We start from the raw sequence: 9,631 nt of genomic DNA, 5'->3' as shown, positions 1-9,631 counted from the left end.
ACTCATTTTCTCATGGCTATAAATAACTGTTTATTGAAATTTACCATCTCACAAAATCTATTTCCTTTCTACCTACAAAGCTCGGCCTGAAAAGCACCCATCTCTTATTAATATTCATTGGAATTATTTAGTTCTCTAATTTTTTTCTGTTTCTTTTCTATTCTCCAAACATACTGTTGTACCTTGGGGGAACTAAGAGTCATTAATTTTTGAGAGACCTTTGAGATTTAAGCTGCTTTGTGCACTTTTACCAAACTAATTCTCTGAGATTTTTTATCTGGCTTAGACTGAGCTTCCTTTAACAGAAGACAACAGTTTAATTAATAACATTTGGTTAATGAGGTAGTATTTCAGAGAGTAAATAAAACCTGGGGCCATATAACTTCTACCCAGGCCCTCATCCTTACCAAAAGGCACAATTTTTTCATAGTTTTCTAAGCTAATTTTAGAATGTGGCAACATACTGTGGTATAAATTTTTAATTAATCAATATAAATTTGTAATTTTTATTCAACTATATTGATAAAATATTAAGCTTACTGGACCTACACCTTGCAGGAGTCCTAGAGTAGCATAAATCATGGTAATAAGACAGAATCATTTGACCAGAAGAATAGAAGATTTTTCTTGATTACTGAGTATATCCCATATCACGGGAATCACACTTACTAAAGAAAAGGGAGGCTTCATGAAGATTTTATAAGATACCAAATTATATTGATTTCCCTAATATTCTTCCTTTAATTTTATCTCCCCTATGAGCACAACAATCAATTATGAATGTACGATATGAAGGGCGTGTGTAAAAGGGAAGGAATCAGAATAGTATCAAGAGAGATCACTGGCTGTCACAACCTGACTGCATTTGCTACTACTGCAAACAGACAGGTGGAGCATCATTCTGCCCATAAGAACACGACTTAGAGTTTGGACTGGGTTTGAACTCAGTCTTTACCATAGACCAGTTGGGAAAATAACCACTTTTCTCTGACCTTGGGAAAATAACTACTTTTCTCTGTGCCACAGGTTTCTGGTTAGTAAAATAAGGGATAATCATACAGCCTACCTCATAGGGTTTTATGTGGATTAAATCAGTTAATACACATAAAAACACACAACAGTGCCTAGTCCATGTTGATCTTCTCTTCTTTATATTTGTTATTTGTTATCAATCCTTTTGACATTGTGTTCATTATAATTTTTTGCATGAATATTGATTCTTTAAATTTGTTTTATTATAATATTATTTACTTGTTATTAGTGAGTTTTTTGGCCCTTTCTTAAATTTTGCACCCAAAGTCAGTGCCTCGCTCATCTTATTCTAATTTTATCTTTCTCTGTCCATAAATTATTGCCATTATTGACTTCCTTGATGCCTGTGATCAAATTTGAAAAGTTCTTTTTTATTGTTTTAATCATTACAATTGTGAAATACATAGTACATGTAAAAACTTTATTTTAAAAAGATATGTATCTTCATGACTTAACACAAAGCAAATAAATGCTAATGTAATTATCACTCAGATTATCAAAAAATAGAACACTGACAGCATCTCATAACCCTCCTCAACCAATAATGATCCTTTTCTCCTTCCAAAAGGTTGACTCCTCTCAATTGCTTCCTTGATTTGTTTGATCGATGTCCATCAAAGCATGCATTCTCAAAAATTATCATTTACTCTTGCCTATTTTTAAAAATTTACAAAAATTGAACGATGCCCATAAATTATGTATTCTTTTATGGCTTCTTTTACTCAACATTTGGCTTTGAGATTTGTTCACGTTGTTGTACATAGCTATAGTTTGTTCAATTTTCTTACTGCAATGTATAAATATATCACATTTATCTGTTCTACAGTTTATGAATTTATTTTCAGGTTTTAGCTATTATTAACAAACTGCTACAACCCTTATACAAATCTCTGGAGACACATATGGTACATGTACTGCACTTGCATTGGGTATGTGCTTGAGAACAGAATGAGTGTTAATGATGATTTTCCATATACAACTTGTTAATTCAAACAGTTTACCTGCAGGTTATTTTGTATTTTCTATGTATGCAAGCATGCCAACTGTGATTATGTGATTAACATGATTAAAAATTGTGCTAATGATGTTGTATTTTTATTTTTCAAATCTTTCAACATTTTATTATTTATTTCCTTATTGCAATAAGACTACTACCTCCGACACTATGTTAAATAGAAACGTTGGTGTTTTATTACCAATTTCACAAGAAAAACTTTTGCATTTCGTGATTAGATGAGTTGTTGCTCTAAATTTTGTGTCGTGGCCATTTGTCAGATTAAGGAAGATCCTTAATATTATAAATACTCATACTTCAAAGACTATTTTATCAAACAATTTTTCTACATCTATTGAGATGTTCATATGATTTTTCTCTTTTATTTAATGTAAATTATAGCAATGATTTTCTAATGTTAAACCAAATTCGTTATCCTGGACTCAACTAAAATTAGACATGAGTATATTGTTAGGATGGTTTCCTATTTTTTTTTTTAATGTCTACAGCACCTGGTCTTCCTAGGTGGTCTCTTATTCAAGTACTAACCCGGCCCAACTCTGCTTAGCTTCTGAGATCAGATGAGATCGGGCTTGTTCAGGGTGGCATGGCCATAGACCTATTTTTTAAAAATATTGTTGGGATGTTTTCCTATTTTTTCTTTAGGATTTTTGCATCTATATTTATGAAATGATTGAGTAGCTTGTAATTTTACTTTCTTGTGATGTTCCTGTCTGGTTTTATATCAAAGTTATCATGAACATAAAAAATATATATTTGAATAATAATTTTTTAATCTGTTTCCTGGGAGATTTTGTGTTAACATTGACATTCAGTTATTCTTAAACATCTGGTGAAATTTACCAGAGAAGATGTCTAAGCTTTGAGTTTTTTCTTTGAGAAACTTTAAATTATGGATTTAATTTCTTTACTAGACTATTCATATTTTCTATATCTCCTTTTGTTAATTTTAATCACTTGTATTTTTCTAAAGGTTTGTCCATTTCCTATAATTTTTTTTACACTTGTTGCCATTGTAAGTGGATGGACTGTGGGCACCTAAAAATATGTCCGAATTCTAACCCTAGTACCTGTGAATGTGACCTTATTTAGAAAAAGGTTTTTTGCAGAAGTAATTAAGTAAAGGATCTTGAGATGAGACCAACCTGGGTGAACTCTAGATCCAATAACTACCCTTATAAGAAAAGGGGAAAACACACAACAGGAGAATCACAGCGGGAAGTCATGGGAAAATTGAGGCAGAGGATGGAGTTATGCAGCTGTTCAGAGTCCCAGGAACACCAAAGATGGCCAACAGTCACCAGAAGCTGGGAGAGAGTCATGGCACTTTCTCTTCCTCAGAACCTTTAAAAAGAGCCCCACCCTGCTAACAACTTTATTTAAAACAGACCTCCAAAACAGCGATATAATAAATTTTCGTTGTTTTAAGCCATCCAGTTTGTGTTAATTTGTTATGGCAAGCCTGGGAAACGAATAGTCATAAATTCACTCATAATATTCTCTTGTATTTTTAATGTCTACAGGATATGCAATTATGTCATTTTTTTTTCTTGACACCTGTTATTTCTCTCTCCTTCCTTCTTACCTCATTTTTTTCTTTTTTTATACTTGGTTGGTCTTATTAAGGGTTTATTCATTTTATTATTCTTTTTAAAGAACACATATTTAGCTCTGCTGATCTTCTCTATTATATGTTCATTTTTTAGATTCTGAATTCCCTGCATTTTTTTACTCTTTCCTGCCTTCTAGATTTTCCATTTTGTCACTTATTCTTTTTATGACTTGCTTAAAATGGACATCTAGCTCTCATTCCTTTTGTGTATGCTCTTATGATTATAAATTTCTTTTCATGCACAATTTTTTCAGCATCATCAGCTTAAGAGCTTTACATTTTTCCATTAAAATTTCTTCTTTGACTCATGGGTTATTTACAAGTATATTTTAAAAATTCTGAACATATAAGTATTTTCTAGTGATATTTTTACTGTTGATACGAGCATAATTGTATTGTGACCAGAGCATGTATTCTGTATTATTTTAGTACTCAAATATTTGATTTATTTTATAGTTCAGCAAAATTTAAAACTATTATATGTTTCATTTTGAAAAGACTTTTATTCTGCAGTTTCGGGTGCACTGTACTATACATGTACAATTATGGTAATTGTATTATTCAAATCTATATTTTTATGTTTTCTAATTTTGCTTTGTCCTCTTACTTAATCAGTGAGAAGTATGTGGATTTATCTATTTTTTCTCAAACAGTTGTGTAAATTTTCGCTTTTTATAGTTCAAAGATATATTATTAGGTGCATTCAAATTTGATATTATCTATTCTTTGTTATAAGCTTTTCTTCATTATGTATTATGTTTCTTTATCTCTCGAAATATATTTTGCTTTAGAGCTAGTTTTGTCTGGTATGAATATTGTCATGCCTGCTTTATTTGGTTGATACTACAAAATATATATCTTTTTAAAAAAATTGTTTTATTTTTCATTTTTTTGTATCATTATAGTTCAAATTTGTGTTTTATGAACAGTATATAGTTGAGTTTTATATTTTTAATCTAGTCTGACTTTACCTTTTAAATGGAACATCAGTTTTTTTATATGTAATGAAATTACTACTATTTTTGAGTTTTAGCACTTTAGTTATTTCTATTCATACTATTTGGGTACTTTTACTTTCCTTTTTTGAATTCTTTTAGATTGAATTGAAAAAATTCCTTTCCTTCCTCTTTTAGCTTGCATGATATGGACTGCTAAGCTTCTTTTGTGGTCTCTTAAAAAAAAAGTTATTCTTTACTTACTATACTAATTGTTATTTTTGCTACATGACTCCAGGATTTTAGAATACTTTTAAAAAGTATTTTAAGGCCACTTGTAAAAATGTATTTAATTATTTCTATATTTTAAAGCTACCCAAGCATTATTAATAATGTTTTATATAATCAGTATCCACTAAAATATTCTCATATGCTTACCTTTTTTGTTCCTTGATTTTGTTTCTGCAGTTCTCTCACTCTATCTAGTGACTTCTAGAATTTCTTTTTCATTGTAATTAGACTCATGATTAAGTCTCCATATTTTGTATTTCTAAAAATGTTCTTATTTTACCTTCATTTTTGAAAGATATTTATAGGTGGAAATGGAATTCTATGTTGTCAGTTATTTTCTTTCAGCATTTTAAAGATGTCATTTCATTGCCTTCTAGCTTACATTTTTCTGTATAAAAGTCAGTATGTCACAGTCAATGCTTTTTTTCAAGGTAACCTCTCTTATTCTCTCTTGCTGTATTTAGACTTTTTTTTTCTTTTGTCTTTGGTTTTCAGTGGTTTTACTGATTGGTATGCCTTGGGGTGGTTTTTTATACTAATTCTGCATAAATTTTTTTATACTTCTTGAAGCTATGGTTTGATGACATTCTTCAGATTTAAAAAATTATCAATTATTATCTTTTAAAGTATTATCTGTCTTTTTAGAACTTCAATTGTATACCTAATAAACATATTCTCAGTCATCTTGTACCCTATCATTTATATTTTTCAGCCTTTGCTCTGGGCTTCAGTCTGAATATGTTTTTTTTACTTATCTTTGGCTGTTCCTAATCTGCTATAAAATCCTTCAAATGAGTTCTTAATTTCAGTTATTTTGCTGTTCCAGTTCTAAGATTCCCATTTTTTGGAAAGCATTTTGTTCTCCAAAATTCTCAATTTCATCTTTTATGTCCTTGAACATAGTATAATTTTCTTAAAATCAATATCTAATATCTCTAATATCATAAGCTTTGGGGATCTTTTTCCGTTTTCTATTATTTCTGTTTCTGCTGGTTCATGTTGTTTTCTGCGTAATTGCCTGGATATTTTAAACCATGTCTTCAAACTATATTTGCAAACACTTGGTAGAAATAATCTGTCACCTAGGATATTATTTTCTTCCAGAGAAGATTTATATTTTATTATTATTAATACTTTGCTCATATATCAGGGAAATAGCTTTTCAGGATTATCTTAATACTATTTCTGGATTTAATATTATATGAGGATGAGCTTCAGGACCTGTGGAAGCCTATTTCAGATTTACCTTTCACTCCCAGGTACAGCTTTTCAGTGAGGGATATTCATAAAGTCAATTTTCTTTTGGAAGGGCCTGTACTCCAAAACTCTGTTCTAGTGCATGAATACTGTCAAAAGTTTAACTCAGCCTAATCTTCAGGTGCCCCTTCTAAGATAACAGATAACCTCCAAGACAGAGAAGTTGATAACCTGAACCTCTAGTCTCATTTGGATTATGGCCTACTAATCTTCATTATTTTATTAGTTCTAAAATATAGTCTTTTACGAATATTTTGTCTAGCTTTTATTATTGTCTCTTTTAAAAGAATTGGTACTACCACATCTGATATTACTAGAAGTAGAATTACTTTTCATTTATAAACCCATTATAAAAGATAAGAAAAAAATATCTATAGTTTAAAGCCACTAATACTGAATCTAGTTTATTGTGGCATGTTTGTTTAACAGAAGTATTCTAATTCAATTAGGAAAGCCTCTTCACAAACATAAAACCATCCAAAATTATCCAGTCTTAAAGAGTTCAAGCAAATATTGGGAAAAATGTAATTCATTTAAAGATTTTTTTTTCCCAGTTCACTTTCTGTTCTATTTCAATGTTTATATTATTACCATTATAACTCATATCAAGGGCCTGTCACTATGCTAGGTATTAGAGATACAATATGTCCACGTGAGCAAGATTGACATGGTCTTTGCTCTAATGAAGCTTAGAAAGAAATGGGTAAAACACCTAGGATTAAATGAGATAATCTGTGAAAATTGTTTACATGGTTTGTGGCATATAACACATGTTCAAACACTGTTTTATTAATGCACACAGTCATTTCCAAAAGCCTGTAGTTCCTTGTATCCTATGAGCTTGTATCTACTACTAGGTGAATTTATGGGGGTAAGCATTGTTGTGCAAATAGATTAGGCAATAGGGGGGCTTGATATGTAGTCATGTGTTTTGATTGTATAATTTTATTAACTTTTTCCATTTGGTTCAAAATATAGGGGGATATTTTGATATCTGTATTGAGGGGCACACATTTTTCTTTTGCCTCAGGGTCCATTATGGCTCTGTGCAGCACTTAAATGGATGTATGATAGACACAGAAATAAAGATATTTGTGTAAGTGCTAAATTTTCAATGAATGAGGGATTTGCTGGGACATAAAAAGATGATAATGACAAGAATGGGAATAGTAACTACATGCTATTTGGAGAAGGAAAGTTTCTCCTTTTAGAAAGATAATGAAAAATAAGGACATGAAAAATTCTCCCAGGCTCTGAGGTACAAAAGAAAATATTGTCCTTCCTTAGACTGTGTGAGAAAAGAGGTCATCAATGGATGACCAATTCTCAGGCAAGCACAAAGGTGAGAGGAACACAGAAAAGAGGCTGAGAATTTTGCTAAGGAGAGATAACATTTTTACGATTCTACTGTGGCATCATTTATGTGTAGTTTTCAAGAAAAACGGAAACAACAAATTAGTTCTTGTTCCCTTCCAAAGAATGTATGATATTCTGGACCAGGAACAACTATATGTTACTTTTTCTTGATTTTAATGAAATTATTCTCTCGCCACCATTACATGTTTATTCTAGATTATTTAAATTCATCATTTAACTCTACATTTAGGATTATAAAAAAAAAAAAAAAAACAGATCACATAAAAAGTATTACTCACTGCCCAGAGATGAATCAACTGATGTGATTTTTTGTTTAGATTTTTAGGGAAAAGTTGTGTGTTTCTAACTGAATGTGGGATAATTGCATTAGTAGGACAAGACATTGCATATATATGCATCTCCACCTATATGTTATCTGGGAAGAAGTGTGTGAGTGTGTGTGTGTTTGCACTGAAATATACTATCAAAAAAAGACATATATTTTGGTCAGCTTATATCCTTTTATGCCATTTTCTGACAATAGTGTCTACTCCCTGGCAATTCCACCCCACTCTGAGCCCTGGAGACTTCTGGTGAGGCTGCCAGTCACTGTACTGAGCCACTCAGGCCACAAGAGATTGGCTTGAGTCAATCAAAGTGCTCCATTCTCTTGATCACAAAGATTGATTGGGGGATTTATGTATGACTTAAGCTAGGCTAATAAGGGTCCATCCTTATGATTTTTATATACAAACATTGGGAAAGAACAACTCTCTGTTTCTTCTGGGGTCTAATCTTGATTAATCTGAATGAACCTGGGCTATCTATAGCTGTTCCCATAACTTGTCCCTCCACATGAAAAATGTATTTATATAGTAGGAGAGGATGAAGCGAATATATAGATAAGAACAGAACTGAAAAATGGAGAAAGTACTAGTAATATTATTCACATCCCTAGATTCAAAGACATGTAAAACTATCCATCTCTCTTTAAGATTCAGAATAGACAAAAGTGAATTGGGATTTTTGATAAATGGTGTTCTTGTTCAAATTTTTTAAAGAATGTATTTATATAGTAGGAGAGGATGAAGCGAATATATAGATAAGAACAGAACTGAAAAATGGAGAAAGTACTAGTAATATTATTCACATCCCTAGATTCAAAGACATGTAAAACTATCCATCTCTCTTTAAGATTCAGAATAGACAAAAGTGAATTGGGATTTTTGATAAATGGTGTTCTTGTTCAAATTTTTTAAAGACTGGATAAAAAAAAAAAAAAATAACCCAGCAAGGAGTAATGTCAAGAGCAGTGAGCTGAGAGTCAGGGCGTTGGCTTCTAGTTCAGGCTCTTCAATAATAATTCATGTAAACATGGACAAATCACTTAGCCTTTCTGATTCTCAGTTCTTTCCTATGTAAAATGACAAAATTAGCTCCAATTATTTCTAAGATCTTTAAAACTCTAAACGTGCATGTCTCAGACACTTCAAAATTAATTACACTTTGCAATAAGTGTCCTACCTGTGAACAGGTGCTAAATAATTATTTTTATTATAACATTTTATTTTTTTCTTTTCCTTTCTTGGCTTTAAGTTTTCTGTTAAAAAGTATGATGCTGCTAGATGAATCCAGCAGAATGTAAATGTAATCAAGGGCTAAATCAAAAATGTCTGTAGTCCACAATATCTCCAAAGCAAAAACAAAATTATATATCCTAATTTGAACCAGCTGAAGTAACTGCTGATTTTTATAGTTCCAATGAAATAGTGAATTGTCAGAATTGATTGTCTCTGCAGATTATAATGTTGAACACTTATGTACACAGAGAAACAACAGCCCTTACAACGAATTTAGAGGTTTGTGAAGTTTAGAATTGAGAATGTCCCTGTTTGTCCTTTCAGTGAGGTCTCAATTCTCTCAATCTGTCTTTATGAGTCCCTTCTCAAGCTCATGGAAATTAAATTTATTATAAGGGCCAATTAGGATAAACCGTAGTGGCTACGCAAAATGTTGTGTTGGAAAGGATTTCGAGACTGTATCCAGGCTCGTGGGAGAGCGTGCTATGATAAATAAGCAGTGTCTGCAAAGGGCACAATCCTTGAAAGCATGGCTTTTGTGACTGTGATGGAT

At 31.4% G+C, this 9,631-nt stretch overlaps 1 pseudogene; it reads right to left on the bottom strand.

The window, feature by feature from the left end:
* Window positions 1-2,526: 2,526 nt before the first annotated feature.
* On the bottom strand, window positions 2,527-2,645 carry LOC112474452 (annotated as a pseudogene).
* Between the last annotated feature and the right edge of the window lie 6,986 nt (window positions 2,646-9,631).

This window comes from Pteropus alecto, unplaced genomic scaffold (assembly GCF_000325575.1).
Source record: "Pteropus alecto unplaced genomic scaffold, ASM32557v1 scaffold79, whole genome shotgun sequence".
Classification (NCBI taxonomy): domain Eukaryota; kingdom Metazoa; phylum Chordata; class Mammalia; order Chiroptera; family Pteropodidae; genus Pteropus; species Pteropus alecto.
The sequence above is the reverse complement of the archived record's forward strand: the minus strand, read 5'-3'. Positions and strand labels throughout refer to the sequence as shown.